The sequence below is a fragment of the Palaemon carinicauda genome, chromosome 16 (assembly GCF_036898095.1).
Source record: "Palaemon carinicauda isolate YSFRI2023 chromosome 16, ASM3689809v2, whole genome shotgun sequence".
NCBI classification, from domain to species: Eukaryota; Metazoa; Arthropoda; class Malacostraca; order Decapoda; family Palaemonidae; genus Palaemon; species Palaemon carinicauda.
This window is the reverse complement of record NC_090740.1, coordinates 110,215,409-110,232,048: the sequence shown is the minus strand read 5'-3', so window position 1 is coordinate 110,232,048 and position 16,640 is coordinate 110,215,409. Positions and strand designations below refer to the sequence as shown.

Here is a 16,640-nt window from a genome sequence, read left to right as displayed (position 1 = left end):
TCCATATCCGCTGTTACACGTTTCATCCACCTTCTCTTTGGTCTCCTCCTACCTGCACATCTTGATCCAGATTATCTGCAATAAAAGAAAAAAAATAATAGAAAAGATCACTACATTTGTCTCATCAACTATCACTGTTTAGGATTAAATTTTTCATTTGAAATAGTAAAAATTCTTCATTAGCAATCTGATAAAATGGAAAACCGCTATTTCATTAAGTTAAAGTAATAGCCTGTCATAGTAACAATTCAAATAAGTGAAGACAACTAAATTTAGCTTGTAAAACCAACTTATCATCTTTCCCACTGTTATCCCTACATACAGGGTCAGTGTACCTATGCATCCTCTCCAATGCCTTCTACCAAAGGCACCCTCTTTCACCAAACCACCACTCTCCATATTATCCTTCACCTTATCTGCATCCCTCTCAATCTTGCAGACCCCCCCACTCCACAGGTTCCTCAAAACCCTTCCACCTATCCACCCTCACCACGCGCCCACACCCTCTCAGTCGTGACAACATACATCATTCAATAATTTAAACAGTGTATAAAAACATTGAATGAACTACTACTATAGGTGGAACATTCCTTACAAAATAGTATTTGCCTAAACGTTTGGCATGATCATCATTTACTATGTCTTAACTACAAAATATCAAATTGTAGTTTATCCAAACTCCAACTGGGATTACAATAGCACAGAAAAAGATCATAAAATAGTTAGTCTGGCCCTTTTCTACAATTCTGGCTCTTTTAACATTCGATAAGAGATGGGCTTTTGTTATTTAAACCTGTAGGGCTGTCTTAGATGGTAAGAATTTTGTTTTCTTTTTACAAAATATTAGCAAGTGTGTACCTTTTTATAATATTAGTAATATATAATATGTATTAATATAAGAGAACTGTAAGTACAACTCAGTAATCCTTGAATCACAAACGTACATCACTAAATGAATTGCAAGCCAGAATAGTTTATCTATAAACTGCAGTAGTATTAAATGTAATTTTAATTATATTTCAATACATTAGACTTCTTTATAGTCTCTTAACAAAAACTTTGTCAGCCCTACAATAGATTCCAGTGGGAGAACCTTTCCTGTTGAAATTAGCATTGGACTTATGAATTTTCTTTGCATGGACAGTCATTGAACTTCAGGAAACAGTCAGAGCCAGGGTTCAACAATGCAAACACACACCCATTGTACTATGAGGTAAAATTTCAAGGGAGATTGGACAACAAATTGGAAAAGGTAAGCAGGAACAAAGCTTAAATATAGTCAACAAATGGGTACAGCTAGGGATAGGAGAGAACAAAACGAGGATTATCTATAGTACCTGGACTTTAGCCCCAGACTAAAATTAAGATGGAAAAGGGAAGCAGGATCAGAGCTTAAATAGTCAACAAATCAGTACAGCTAAGGATAGGAGAGAACAAAACGAGGAGTATCTATTGTACCTGGACTTTAGTCCCAGACCAAACTAAAGAGGGAAAAGAGAAGCAGAAAAACATGGCTCAAATATAAAATCAACAAAGGGGTTACAGTTAAAGATAAGGACGACAATAAAATGAAGAGTACTGTACCTGAATATCAGCCCTGTACCGAATGCCCACAAGGTAGAGACGAATAAGCAAGACATGAATTAAACTTGGCGGTGGTAATGAGGACTGGCTACTGCTTGCACCTGAAAGATGAGGAAATAAATTCTGAGATACTGTATAGTGAAGGGCTGGCAGCCTAATCTTATATAATGTAGTTGCTATAACCTGTAACCGAGAATCCAGCCCAACATGCATGTTTCAATTTTAAAACAATGATAGAATAAAAATGATATTTTAATTATAAAATAAATTTTTGAATATACTTACCCGGTGAATATATAATAGCTGCAACTCTGTTGCTCGACAAACGACACATACATAAAAACTCGCCAGCGATCGCTATACAGGTTACGGGTGTGCCCACCAGCGCCAACTGTCGGCCAGATACCACTCTCGATGTAAACAAAACCTCAATTTCTTCTCATCCCACTGCGTCTCTATTGGGGAGGAAGGGAGGGTTGTTTAATTTATATATTCACCGGGTAAGTATATTCAAAAATTTATTTTATAATTAAAATATCATTTTTAAATATTTAACTTAGCCGGTGAATATATAATAGCTGATTCACACCCAAGGAGGTGGGTAGAGACCAGAGTTAATTATGTTTACATCGTATAAGCTAAGAGTTTTTTATTTCATTTTGACAGTTATCAATATAACAAAACCAAAATAAATAGGTACCTGGTAAGGAAGTTAACTTAGACGATTACTCTGCCTTGTAAGTACGTCTTCCTTACGGAGCCCAGCGATCCTCTTAGGATGCTGACAGACCCCCAGGAGCTGAAGTATCAAGGGCTGCAACCCATACAACAGGACCTCATCAAACCCCTAATCTGGGCGCTCTCAAGAAATGACTTTGACCACCCGCCAAATCAATCAGGATGCGAAAGGCTTCTTAGCCTTCCGAACAACCCACAAAACAATATTAAAAACATTTCAAGAGACAGATTAAAAGGATATTGGAATTAGGGAAGTGTAGTGGTAGAACCCTCACCCACTACTGCACTCGCTGCAACGAATGGACCCAGTGTGTAGCAGTCCTCGTAAAGAGTCTGGACATCTTTTAAGTAAAATGACGCGAACACTGACTTGTTTCTCCAAGAAGTCGCGTCCATAATACTTTGCAGAGATTTATTTTGCTTGAAGGCCACGGAGGTTGCTATATCTCTAACTTCGTGCGTCTTAACCTTAAGCAAACATCGGTCTTTCTCATTCAAGTGAGAATGAGCTTCTCGTATTAAAAAAATCTGATAAAATATGACAAAGAATTCTTTGACATAGGCAATGAAGGTTTCTTAACTGAGCACCATAATGCCTCAGATTTCCCTCGTAATGGCTTAGTACGAGCTAAATCGAACTTAAGAGCTCTAACAGGACATAATACTCTTTCCAGTTCGTTGCCTACGATCTCTGATAAGCAAGGAATATCAAAAGATTTAGGCCAAGGACGAGAAGGCAGTTCATTTTTGGCCAGGAAAACCAAGTTGAAGTGAACAAGTGGCTTTTTTCTGTAGAAAAGCCGATGTTCTTACTGAAGGCATGAAGTTCACTGACCCTTTTAGCCGAAGCCAAGCACACTAGGAAAAGTGTCTTGAGGGTGAGATCCTTCAGGGAGGCTGAATGTAATGGCTCAAACCTGTCTGACATGAGGAACCTTAGGACCACGTCTAAGTTCCATCCAGGAGTTGCCAAACGACGTTCCTTAGAGGTCTCGAAAGACTTAAGGAGATCTTGGAGATCTTTATTGTTGGAAAGATCTAAGCCTCTATGTCGAAAGACCGAAGCCAACATGCTCCTGTAGCCCTTAATCGTGGGACCTGAAAGGGAGCGAAACTTTCTCAGATGTAAAAGAAAATCTGCGATTTGGGCTACAGAGGTACTGGACGAGGACACAGATGCTGACTTGCACCAGTCTCGAAAGACTTCCCACTTCGACTGGTATACTCTAATGGTAGAAGCTCTCCTAGCTCTTGCAATCGCACTGACTGCCTCCTTCGAAAAACCTCTAGCTCTTGAGAGTCTTTCGATAGTGTGAAGGAAGTCAGACGAAGAGCGGGGAGGCTTTGATGGACATTCTTTACGTGGGGCTGACGTAACAGATCTACCCTTAGAGGAAGACTTCTTGGAAAGTCTACCAGCCATTGAAGTACCTCGGTGAACCACTCTCTCGCGGGCCAGAGGGTAGCAACCAACGTCAACCTTGTCCCTCCGTGAGAGGCGAACTTCTGCAGTACTGTACCTTGTTGACTATCTTGAATGGTGGGAATGCATATAAGTCCATAAAAGACCAATGCAGTAGAAACGCGTCTATGTAGATTGCTTCTGTATCTAGGACTGGAGAGCAAAAGATTGGTAATCTTTTGGTCAACGAGGAGGCAAAGAGGTCTATGGTTGGTTGACCCCAAGAAGCCCAAAGACTCTTGCCCACGTCCTTGTGGAGGGTCCATTCCGTGGGTATCACCTGACCCCTCCGACTGAGACAGTCTGCCAAGACGTTCAAGTCCCCCTGGATGAATCTCGTCAACAGGGAGATGCCTCGAATTCTAGACCATAAGAGAAGGTCCCTTGCGATCTCGAGCAGCGTGAAGGAGTGTGCCTCCTTGCTTGGAGATGTACGCCAAAGTTGTGGTGTTGTCTGAGTTGACCTCTACCACTTAGTTTCGAAGACGCTTCCTAATATCATCAAGGCCAAGTGGACTGCTAATAGCTCCTTGCCGTTGATGTGCATGCTCTTCTGACTTGAGGTCCACAGACCAGCGCATTCCCGACCGTCCAGGGTCGCACCCAACCCAAACCCGACGCGTCTGAGGACAACACGTGGTTTGGGTTCTTGACTGCTAGGGATAGTCCCTCTCTCAGACTGATATTGCTGTCTCACCATTTCAGGCATGCCTTTATTGGTTCGGAGACTGGGAATGATACCGTCTCTAATGTCTTGTCCTAGTTCCAGTAAGAGGCTAGATGGAACCGGAGAGGCAGAAGGGGTAGTCTCCCTAGTGAGACAAACTGCTCCAGGGATGAGAGAGTCCCTACGAGACTGTTCCAACTCCTGACTGAATAAACGTTTTCTTTTCAGCATTAGTTGGACTTCGAGCAGGGCTTGACTGCGAATCTCCATCCCCAAAAATAGAATAATCTGGGATGGGATCAGTTGGGACTTTAGGTTGATCACAAGTACCAACTCCCTGGCCAGACTCAACGTCCAATGTAGATCCTGCAGACAGTGAAGGCTGGACGATGCTCTGAGAAGCCAGTCGTCCAAGTACAGGGAGGCTCGGATCCCCGATAGCTCAAAACTGGTACCCCACATTCCTGTAAACAAACCTCAGAAACGGTTGGGAATCCGGGTGTATAGGAATGTGGAAGTATGCCTCCTGAAGGTCGAGAGAGACCATCCAGTCGCCTTCCATAAATGCTGTCAAGACAGCCTGGAAGACTTCATCGTGAAGTTTGTCTTGACAATGAACACATTGAGCGCACTTGCCTCTTACGTACTCCTGCAGTGAACATGGCTGCCAAATCATGGAGCCATCCCTGAGGGACTTGTTCCTGCAGAGAACGTGGCTGTCAGATCATTGGAGCCATCCCTGAAAGCCTTGTTTATGCATGACATAATTGTACAGCAAAACTTCAAAGGCTCGAAAACAGCTGTGAAGTTGACCTGTAAAATCTTGGAGCGTCTCATGGCCAGGCGCCAGGGAGAGTCTATGAGGTTTGAGAAGTCTATCTGGGCAGAGGCAGGAACTCCCAAGCCGAGAACTTCTCTCGTGTCATATCAGACTCTCGCTCTATAAGCCAGTTTAAAAGAAGGGAAAGCAAAGGCTGTATCCCCCAAACTCCTCCTGGTGATAAACCAGTCGCCTAGCAAACGTAAAGCTCTCTAGGAGAGCGAGAGAGCACTAGCTTATAAAACAACGGCTTCGAAGTAGCTAGGCCTAGTGTAAGCTCTGACGTTTAGGCGAACGAGGAGCAGCAGTTACAAAAAAAATCCGGACAAAGATCCTTAAAAATCAGCATGATTTATTTAAAGTCCATAGAGGGCTAAGCAGCTTTAGGCACCTCTCCGTCTGACAGAGTCCTCAAGGGAATATCAGTAGGAGGGGGAACAGCAACTTCCTCATCTGAAGGAACCTTGTCCGATAATAGCCGAGTCTCAAGCAAGGGAGAGACCTACCATGGTGGCAATGCTTTACAAGCAGAGTCCACACGCACTGGTGCATTAGTAGCGGACCAGGCCGCAACGTCATGTAACTGCTTGACAGTCTGTGAACTGTCAACAACAACAGGTGCGAGAGACCAGGACGCAACGTCATGTAACTGCTTGACAGTCTGTGAACTGTCAACAACAACAGGTGCGTGAGGACGCACAGCGTCCACTCGAGACTGCTTTGACCGCCTAGATAGAGCAGTCAAAACAACTCTAGAATGCGGAGGTTGACGCTCAGCGTCAAAACAAGTCAACTCCGATTGTTAGCGAACGTCCTGAACGTCAACAGGAGCATCAGCAAGTGGCCTAACGTACAAATGTGGCTGAAAATCCACACGAGACCGCATCGAGTGTGGTTCTAAACAACCTGACTGACGTGACTTAGCTACGCCAACGTCAACAGGACGCACAAAGGAACGTTAGGGTGGCTGAAAGCCAGGATCTCGATGAGATAAACGGCTAGGCTCAACGGACTTATCGGCAGAATAGTCTTCCATAAGGGAGGCAAGCTTATTCTGCATGTCTTGCCGTACAACCCATTTAGGATCAACGGAAATGGTTGCGGTAAGAGACGAGGGTAACGTCTGTGACCGCAAAACCTTGCCAACAAAAAGACTCTCGGAGTCTCTGTTACGCTTTTGTTAGGCGGCGAGCAGTCTTCCGATGACTGCATAGGGTCAGAGCTGTCCTAATGGCTACAACCAGGACGCTGGACCTGTCCTGAAAGGACTGACTTTCGCTTAAGGGCCTCGAAACCTTGTTTCAGGTTTCTTATGCGAAAAGCCTTCGGATGACGAGGAGAAAATCGTCTCTCTCGCCTTGTAGTAGGGGTGATCTTGGTGAGATACACCCGATACCATAGAGGGAACGTCTGTTCGCTGATCAAGGCCTCTCGAACCCATAAGTCGTACGACATTACTTCTCCCCTGGGCTTGGGAGCTTGCAAGAGGTCCCGGACTAGGCGAACGACAGGCACGAACAGACGAACCCTCGGTCGCAACACTGATAACACTTTGCGCAATATCACTTTATCACTACGATTTTCTGTTTTGCACTTATTTCACTGAAATCGAAACTTTTACTGATTTCTACCTGAAGCACGCAATTCTACCCTCATCAAAAGGTAGTAATTGCGAAATCAGTCGTATAATGCAAGCACATTAATACCAGCAAAAAACAGTAAACATATTTTAAGATAAAAAATTCAGTGGCTGTGGAAGAGACTAAACACTAGTTCATTCAAAACTACGTTTTCAATCTCTCACCGTACATTGCCTGGGGACGAGAATAAAAAACTAAAAACGTTTTATCCTTTCTCCCCGTACAGAGACTAGGGACGAGAGTAACTCGAGAACAACGTTACCCGCTTGAACGGAACGTTTTCTCTCCTCTCTCTCCCTCCGTCTCTATCTTTCTCTCTCTCTCTTGATTTCGCACCTAAGAGAAGAGCCCACTTACGTTTCGTCAAAAAAACATGTTATTTGACCAAAGGAAAAAACTGAAAGGTTTTTCAATTAAAAAGTTCCTTTAAAATAGAATTTAAAACATTTAAGCTTTGAAAGAAGAATGAACAAAACGTCAGAATCGATTTACTCTTTCTGCAAAGTGAAACCGTGATACTCTCTCTCTATCTCTAACGTTTAGTTAATTATGCTACGCAGTTTGCGCTCGTAACGATAGAGCGCAAACTGCGTAGCATAAATAAACTAAACGTTAGTTCATCTTTGAAGCAGTAAGAAGACTATTCAAAGAAAATCTTTCATAAAATATCTTAAAAAATATTCATTTAAAAAGTTTTAAATCATTAGCTCTTTAAAAGCTATTTACGATTGAAAGGGCTCAACGTTGTTTAACTTCGGTTTCCAAGTTAGGACCGCCTACTCCCAGGAAAGATCGCATATAAACAAATCATTAAAATTTATTTTTATGTTTATTATAAATGGAAAGTTAATCGAAGAGGCCTAATAAAGGCGGTGAGATATAAAATATATAGAGGAAAATCTATAATTAATTTATAACGTGATAAGATAATTGCTAAAAGCCTAAACACACTTCCGTCTAAGGGAAGGGTCGGCCATTTAAAAGTCAAAGAAAGTCCATACTCTCTTTGTCATCAAAAATTAAATCTATCCAAAAACGAGTTCAAGGATTTATTTGAAGAAAAACACCTGTACTGCGAAAGCTCAAACCAAATTAAAGTACTTCACCAAATATGATGGGAAAAACTCCAGGTTCAACAGCGAGTAAAAGTACGTCTTGTCGACACGTCGACAGAGAAGAAATTGAGGTTTTGTTTACATCGAGTGGTATCTGGCCGACAGTTGGCGCTGGTGGGCACACTAGCAACCTGTATAGCGATCGCTGGCGAGTTTTTATGTATGTGTCTGTCGAGCAACAGAGTTGCAGCTATTATATATTCACCGGCTAAGTTAAATATTTAAAATAACATGTTTGCAACATTCTAAGCTTTTTCCATACATATCTAGAATTCTCAAATTTAGAGTACAAACATGCAAGGCATAAGTGAATCTGTTCGTATGTTAAACTAGTGATGAGCTTATAGAGGGAATCAGCATTACCATCAAACTTCTATCCCCTTTGAAACTAAAAATTGAACCATCTTACATAAGCTACAATCCTAGATGGAAAAGCAGGATGCTTCACACCCAAGAGCTATAACATGGCAAATAACCCAATGAGTTAAGGAAAATAAACAAGTAATAAACAATTAAAATATTTTAAGAACAGTAACAATATAAAAATAGATCTTTCATGTATAAACTATAAAACCTTAAAAATAAAAAACCACTTGGAGAAACGATGAAAAAGTGCACCCGAGTGTACCTTCAACCAAGAGAACTCTAACCCAAGACAGTGGAAGACCATGGTACAGAGTCAATGGCACTAGTCTTGCAAGACTAGAGAATGGTTTGATTTTAGAGTGTCTTCCTAGAACAGCTATTTGGCATACCTAAAGTCTCTTCTACCTTTACAAAGAGGAAAGTAGCCATTGAACAACTACAATGCAGTAGTTAACCCCTTGAGCATAGAATTGTTTGGTAATCTCAGTGTTGTCAGGTGTATGAGGACAGAGGAGAATGTAGAAAGAATAGGCCAGACTATTCAGTTTGTGTAGGCATAGCAAAAATGAGCCGTAACCAGAGAGGGTGATCCAATGTAGTACCGTTTGGCGCGTCAAATGACCCAATAACACTCTAGCAGTAGTATCTCAATGGGTGGCTGGTGGCCTGGCCAATCTACTACCTACTGAACACCCAATTAACATTTAGGCGAGAGCTGTTAGGCTAGACAAGAATGTGAACTTTTTATATTAAAAGGCTTTCCGTAGTTCTTATGAATATAATTGCATCCATGATGCTAAGTAGTAAGATTGAATCTAAGATTACCAAACCATTCTTCTTCACTCAAGAGGGTTAACTCCTGCACTCTAATTGTTCAATGCCTACCTTCCTCTTGGGAAGGGTTGGACAGACTCTTTAGTTATGATAAGCAGCTCTTCTAGGAGGAGGAGACAAAATCAAACCATTGTTCTCTAGTCTTGGGTAGTGCCATATCCTTTGTACCATGGCCTTATACTATCTTGGGTTAGAGTTCTCTTGCTTGAGGGTACATTAGGGCACACTATTCAATCTTATCTCTCCTTGTTTGGTTAGGTTTTTTTAAAGTTTATATAGGAAACATCTATTCTAATGTTACTGTTCTTAGAATATTTTATTTTTCCATGTTTCATTTCCTCACTGGGCTATTTTCCCTGTTAGGCCCCTGGGCTTATAGCATCAGGCTTTTACAACTAGGGTTGTAGCTTATCAATTAGTAATAATAATAATAATAATAATAATAATAATAATAATAATAATAATAATAATAATGGTAAAAATTCACACACAACGGTCAGTACTAGGACTGGAGACGCCAATTGGCAATCTACACGACCACTACAGTAAAACCTCATAGATCAAACACAAAAGAACTCGAATAATTTGGTATTCAAAAGAAAACTTTCCACCATTTATTGTAACAAATATCGAACAAAACTTTAGAGGTACAACTTGAAAAAACCTGAACGAGTCAAAATACTTGGCCATGGAGAGAGGTGTGTCAAACAGAAAACAGCATGATCAACCTTGTTCAAACGTAGCTCTTGCCCAGTTTAGGCACGCATAAAATAGTTCCGCTAATTTTTCTGTTAATATAATATTTGTGTTTATCTATATATAAGGGCTCCTAAAAAGGTCATGTCATGGCAGTGTTTTGAAAACCACTTAATAACCCTAATAGAAGATAACTTAAATGGCGAAAAGGGGTGTATGCATGACACACACTTCTGAAGAGCATAGTATATAACAAAATCTATTCTGCACAAATTTGAAAATTGCAGCTAATGAAGAAAAGGAATGACATCTCTACCAAGTCTAAAAGACCATCTGTGAAGTTGAGAAACTTACTGAATTGGATAAATGGAAAATTTGGCAGACTATAAGATTTTAGAGACCCTCGTATGTGTTGGCTACAGGCGAAAGAAACAACTAGACATCATTGAAAGGCATCCCATGAATAAACGACTGTATTATGTAGTTTTTATGGATAGCTGAGGTTGGTTTGATAAAATTGAAATGAGAAGTGGCATTAAGTGTGTTCTGAGGCAGTTCAAACACTGTAGCTCCAACTACTAACCACAGTGACCCAATGATAATGCGTTACCTCCAGTAAATGCATTACTATTGGCTAATGGTTATTGGCATTTATCAAAGGATGACCAAGACTATAACTTGTATACATACGTGTTGCACTTTACCAATCTCTATCTATGACCATTTGACCAAGCCTCATCTTGAATTAGCTAGGTCGGAATCCAGACATTTCAAACTAGTTTTATACTTTTAATAAATAATAAAAAAAATGTGCTTTGTTGGTTAAAAAAAAAAAAAAATTTAATTGTTTCATGGCCGACACTTGTGAAGGTTGTAAACTGACTGATTTCAAGACTACTAAGCCTTTATTTCATGTAATAATAAAGTAACTTTTGAATTTTTACGTAAACATGGTGATCTTCCAAGAGAAGCAAAATTATCTGTATTAAACCTGCAGTCTGCGTTCCTAAGCCTTAAAAAGAAAAACATTTAAGTCAACACAGAATGGCATCTAAAGGTCAGCTTAATAAAAAATAAACCAAATTATAGGAAATTATAATACCTTAAATAGTAACAGAAAATAGTAATAGTAATAGAAAAACAGCTAAATGGATACGTCAAAAAACCAAAGTAATGGATATCCTTGAAACCTTTAGCAAGCTCAAATGGAACTGGGCAGGGCACATTGCCAGGATGACAGACAACCTTCTGGACACCCCGAGGATACACAAGAAACCGAGGAAGACAAAAAACCCGCTGGCAAGATGACTTAGACCAACATAAGCAACAGTAGCACAGAATAGATTGCGAAAGAAGTCTGTGGAGAAACCTGGGGAAGGGCTACATCCAACAAAGGATTTTTGAAGGCTGAAATGATGATGATGAAATAGTAACCTACATGCATGGCCTGCACAGCACATCCATGCACTGCTGCCAAGAAATGAAGAGCAACAAGATAGCTTTGAGTGCAGTGAGCCACGACAGAGCTGACACCATTTGGGTACTGTAGTGACAAACCACACAGCATTCACTGCAGCCACTTTTCTACATCGTCATAGAAACCAGTGCTTGAAAGAGTTCCCTCAGAAGCAGTTGCTGTGTAGGTATTCTTTCACATATTTTTCAAGGAACAAACTTTTCCTGTTTTTTTTTTTTTTTTTATTAGGTTCTGCTATTATCTTCCCCACATCACTAGTTTTCAATTTGCCCCATCCACAACCACAATTCCTACTTGGGGATCTCCATTGGGCTATATATATAAGGTGGCATATAATGCCAGAACAAGGAAAAAATAATAAAAGTTGTCAATGAAAAAAAAAGCCTGGGGGAAGAAAGTAGTTGGTTGGGACAGGTATAAATTTGCTTATTACTTGACAAATCTATTTCCTTTCATGGGGAAAATGTTATCTTGGTCTCAAATATGATAAAAGCTAATTTTACAATTTAGAATTATGAATTAGTGTTACCTTGCCAGGAGTGAAGCCCTATATTGGGAAGCAGTTTTATTAAAGAACAGTGCAATATTAGTTAGGACATTGGAACTTGCATAATTGAATACTGTACATCTTTACAAATACACTACGGAATTTTGAATCGCATATAGCCTACTACTAGCAGATATCTCTTAAGGTTACAGACTTTAACAGGGTAAGTGGTGGTGCTTCAGTTGTAAGTTACTTGTTTGAACTAATTAATGAGCCAACGTTTTATATTCTAACCCACCTGATTACCTGTTTTCAGTATTAGAAAATACAATACCATCATAGCTCATTTTGGTCAACATATCAATATTAAAAGGTTACGGTAGAAATATATTCTCGATATAGTTAGTCTGATAATGGGAGCCATATCCATGTTCAAACAGGGGCTGGAGCACGAAGCTACAATTCGCCCTGGTAAACAATTATACCTTAATTTCTAATCATTTCTAGCCAAATTCATAAACCATACATTTTTCAACTTGCTACCTTGTGTTTTATGCATGTCTGACCATGATTACTAGGGGGAACCACACATTTGTGTTTTGGAACCCTTACAGAGATAATTATGGGGGATCCAGTGGGAAATCAGGAGTTGGGTGAGGGAAATGCCCTAATAATGGTCAGACATGCAAAATAAACAGGATAACCAGTTGGAAAATTATATGGTTCATGTAACTGGTTAAAAATTAAAGTTTAATTATCTATGAACACAATTCACTTCACGTCCAACCAATGGCTTTTGTACCAAGGTGACTCGTCATGCTCGCAAAATTAACATTACATCAAAGCTCCTTTTGTTCTGGCAAGCAGTACATATTGAGCTGTGCTCACAAGCACCGTTGGTCATTGTATCGCTAGTATATTTTTCAACTTCTAATGGGTTTTGCTCCATCGTGGCTTGGTGCACTCACAAAATTCACATATCACAACTATGTTCTGATACACGGTAGATGATGAGCTGCACTAGCAAACCCCATGGGTCATTAATTTGGGGAAATTTTTTACTTTCACATGTGCAACAACAGGTATACAGTACATTTAATGGAAGGCATTTTCATCATAATCAATGAGGAGCTGAAATTACACTAAGTTTTGAAATAGATTGTAAGCTATTTCCCTCTTAGAGACGTATTTATGTGATGGTGATGAAGCTGCAAGTGAAGGAAGGTAGGAAAAAAAATGGCTGTTGTAGAATTGGTTAAAAAAGCCAGGTAATGATTACGTCATACAAAAAACAGAAAAGCTGGCAAAAGTGAATACAAACAAAAAATGAGAAGTATCTCATCATTAGTCTCCCAAACTGTAAACAATGGAAAGAATGAGATATAGACTGAACATTTTATTTGACGGATACATAAGTTATTATGCCCCAGCCCCATTAGACATACAGTACAAAGAAAAAAGCCCAAACTAACCAACAATCTTTCACTTATAGCGAATTCCAGTTTTGATAGTAATCAAAGTATCATATATTAACCCCAATTAAAGTATCACTTTAACCCTCAACCATTTGTCAATTTTGTATAATTGATAATTAAGGTGGAAACACTGGCCCACTAGGCTACCGCGCGTAGCAAAACACGTCCAGCTTGCCAGAACATAGGGACAATGCAATATTTGATTGCGAGCAAAGCTTGCTATGGCAGAGTAAAAATCAATAAATCACTAGCTCAATTAAGTTAGAAGTACTTGTAATACGATGAACAATTCCTACGGAATCCATAGAAAATGAGATGGAAAAATCATGTTTTTTTTATGACAAAGTCCTCGCAAACATAAGCTCCAGTTTTGACTGTCTCATTACTATTAATCTCTTTTGATTGCAGAAAGTTTTATAATGATGTCTGGATTTTATGACTAGTGAAAACATCAAAAGTTTATCCATCTGGTGATCCGACGACGCGTTAGCACATCAAAATATTTTTTGCCGTGATCTGATACGCGAATTGCACATCATATGTAACTTATTTTTGGGGGGAAATTTGGAGTAAATACGCACGTCACTTATGGAAAACAAAAGGCGAGATGGGAGATGGTTGAGGGACACGTGGAGCCTAAAACAAAACTGGTAGTAGCAGCGCATGCGCAGCAAGCCTATGCTGATCTCGACCTATTTTGATTTAATTTTTGGTTACTCGTGAGAATTTTTTGTTTTAAAATACCAACTTTTTTTCTTTTTAATAGTTCATTATAAGGATTTGAAAACATTGATGAGTGAGCATAAAGATGTAAGAACTAAATTGTTTAATATGGGAAAAATTGACCCAGAATGGTTGTTCGTTCTTGGTCATGGATACCATTTTTGTTTTGTACATCATTTGTGCCTCGTGCTGTGCATTTCTTTGACGGAATAAGTGTTTGATTTTGTCTATAAGTGCTTGTAGATTCATACTGAATACATGTACTTGAAAACCCATTATTTCATTTTGTATAAATTACTAATGAACGTTTTTTTTTTTTCCCCCTTCGAGATGTATTATTTTCATCATTTTTTGTACATCCTGTTTACCTGCATATTTTGTCAAATTTGTGTTATCACTTGCTTAGAAATAATAGCAGAGTCACTCCCAAGTGTGACTTTTTTAAGAGAAAGAATACCTATTTATACTGTCTCCAATATGACCTTTTAAATGAACATTTTTTAAAATACGTTTGGCCGTTATATTTGCAGAATCTATTGTTTATTTATATTATAGGAAATTTAATTGGCTTTACAATATCATCTTTATTTCAATTTGTTTCGTATTTACAACGAAGGACGTAAACATAAGTAGGTCGCAAATTTTGTTAGCAAAAGTCATGTTTCGGCGAAGGCCATATGAGCTGTACCTTGCCCCAACTTTTTAAGGGCATAAGCATCAAAAGGGTTAATTCAAATATATAATTAAACTGAAACACGGTACAATCCAAGGTATACTGAACGAATTGATGACGATGCCTAACAGCCATAACTATTCAGTTATGGTAGTCGACACAACATACCTCAAAAACTATGGATTTCCACCAGAAATCCAAAATTTAAACCATCATAAAAATATATGTCTTATTTTCTGCAAACCATTTATAACAATGTTCTACAATTTTACTGGGAAGCAACCATAGGGTTGAGACTTAGTATTAAGGTATATTAAGAGTATGGTACTAAGGGAGGATAAAAGGGATCCATAATCCCCCAGTAGATTATTATAAGACTTGAGCGGGGTTTACACGGTCGAACGGTTCGTTGATCCCAGTTATCGGACCTACTTGTCAAAAGCTTCGGAGAGGTGGAGTCAGACAAAAGGCATAAGGGTTGTAGACAAAGAAGCCCCGCCCACAAAACTCAGGCAAGAACAGACTTTCTTTACCGTTCGACAACCAAATACCCCGTTCAAACGTCCAAACATCACTTCAAAAAATGTGTCAAACGGCGTTCGACGAACCATCTAGCCGGTGTGACGGTCTGAACGATCCCCCAGTCTCAGAATTCTCCTTGACATTGTATAATGGTTTTTTTCCGTCATTAGCTCGCTTCGCTCGCATTAAAATAAAACATCAAGCTCGTATGTACTGGCCAGCGATAATGTTGAGCTGCGCACGCTAAAATTACAGGAAAATAAAACGTCAACCTCGTGTGCACTGGCAAACGGTAATGTTCGCGCATGCGCAGATTATCAGAGAGAATTCTGAGACCGGGGGATCGTTCAGACCGTCACACCGGCCTAAAAGGTTGCAATAGGTGGTATTTGTTTTTATCATATCTTTTGGAATTTTACAACTGTTCCAACATAATAAAGACTTAAATTTAGGGACTCTGCGAGAGCACAGGCCTATGTAACATTTCAGGTATTGAATGTGAAACATTTGATTCCTTACAGTTGTAACACTAATAAATTGTACGAAAATGAACGTCGTGGGGGGGGGGTGACACTACAACCCGAAGCCTAGGGATATTAGCAAGGGTCACTACGAACCTGACTATTGGGGTCCACAACGGTAGATCTCAAACTAAAAACTACCAAAACATTTACCACACAAAACAAAAACCGGGGGAATATATCGAAAAACTACCAAGGTTTCTCCTCAATACCAGCAAGCTACGGTCCACACGGTCGCGTATATTTAAATTTTGGACTGGCTATAGCCAGCCATCATGGCATGCAAAAGGGCTCTATTTTCTTGCAGTATAACTCCTAATTGAGTACATTCTATCTTGAACACATGATAAATTAAGTGCATAAAGGACCTAATAAATGTTATATAACTTACATTTAAGTATTTAAGAAGAAACTTCGCGAATTAGCCGGAACATCCAAAGCCGACCAAGCTATAGACCAAGGAGCCTAATTTTAAATGGCGAATGACTTCTTCTTGTCGTCTTGAGTCTTGAAGATGTTCCAGTAATACCTGAAAGAATATATTTATATTTATAACGATTTTATATATAATATACTGCTGTAAATTATATATAAAAAATTACAATAGAGAGAGATAATTTTTGAATACCATGAATAGTACAGTGCATCTGAAATTGTAAATTATGTCATCAATATTCATTTATAAATAAGTAGCAAGAAAGTTTACTGAAAACCCTTCCTTATCTGCAAAAAATATGTCTTTGCTTAGAAGTTATATAACATGTGTGTACAATTTAAAAAGGGAATATATGATCTTCGAATTTAACATGATTAACTAATACTGAATAACCAATAATGGAA

The 16,640-nt window shown here is 39.3% G+C and overlaps 1 long non-coding RNA gene across 1 annotated transcript; it reads right to left on the bottom strand.

The window, feature by feature from the left end:
* LOC137655089 (uncharacterized) lies at nt 1–16,289 on the bottom strand. The gene is made up of 3 exons (XR_011046802.1): nt 16,192–16,289; nt 1,585–1,685; nt 1–75 (listed from the first exon to the last, which is right to left on the bottom strand). It is a non-coding gene; the product is annotated as an uncharacterized lncRNA (long non-coding RNA).
* Nucleotides 16,290–16,640: the final 351 nt, after the last annotated feature.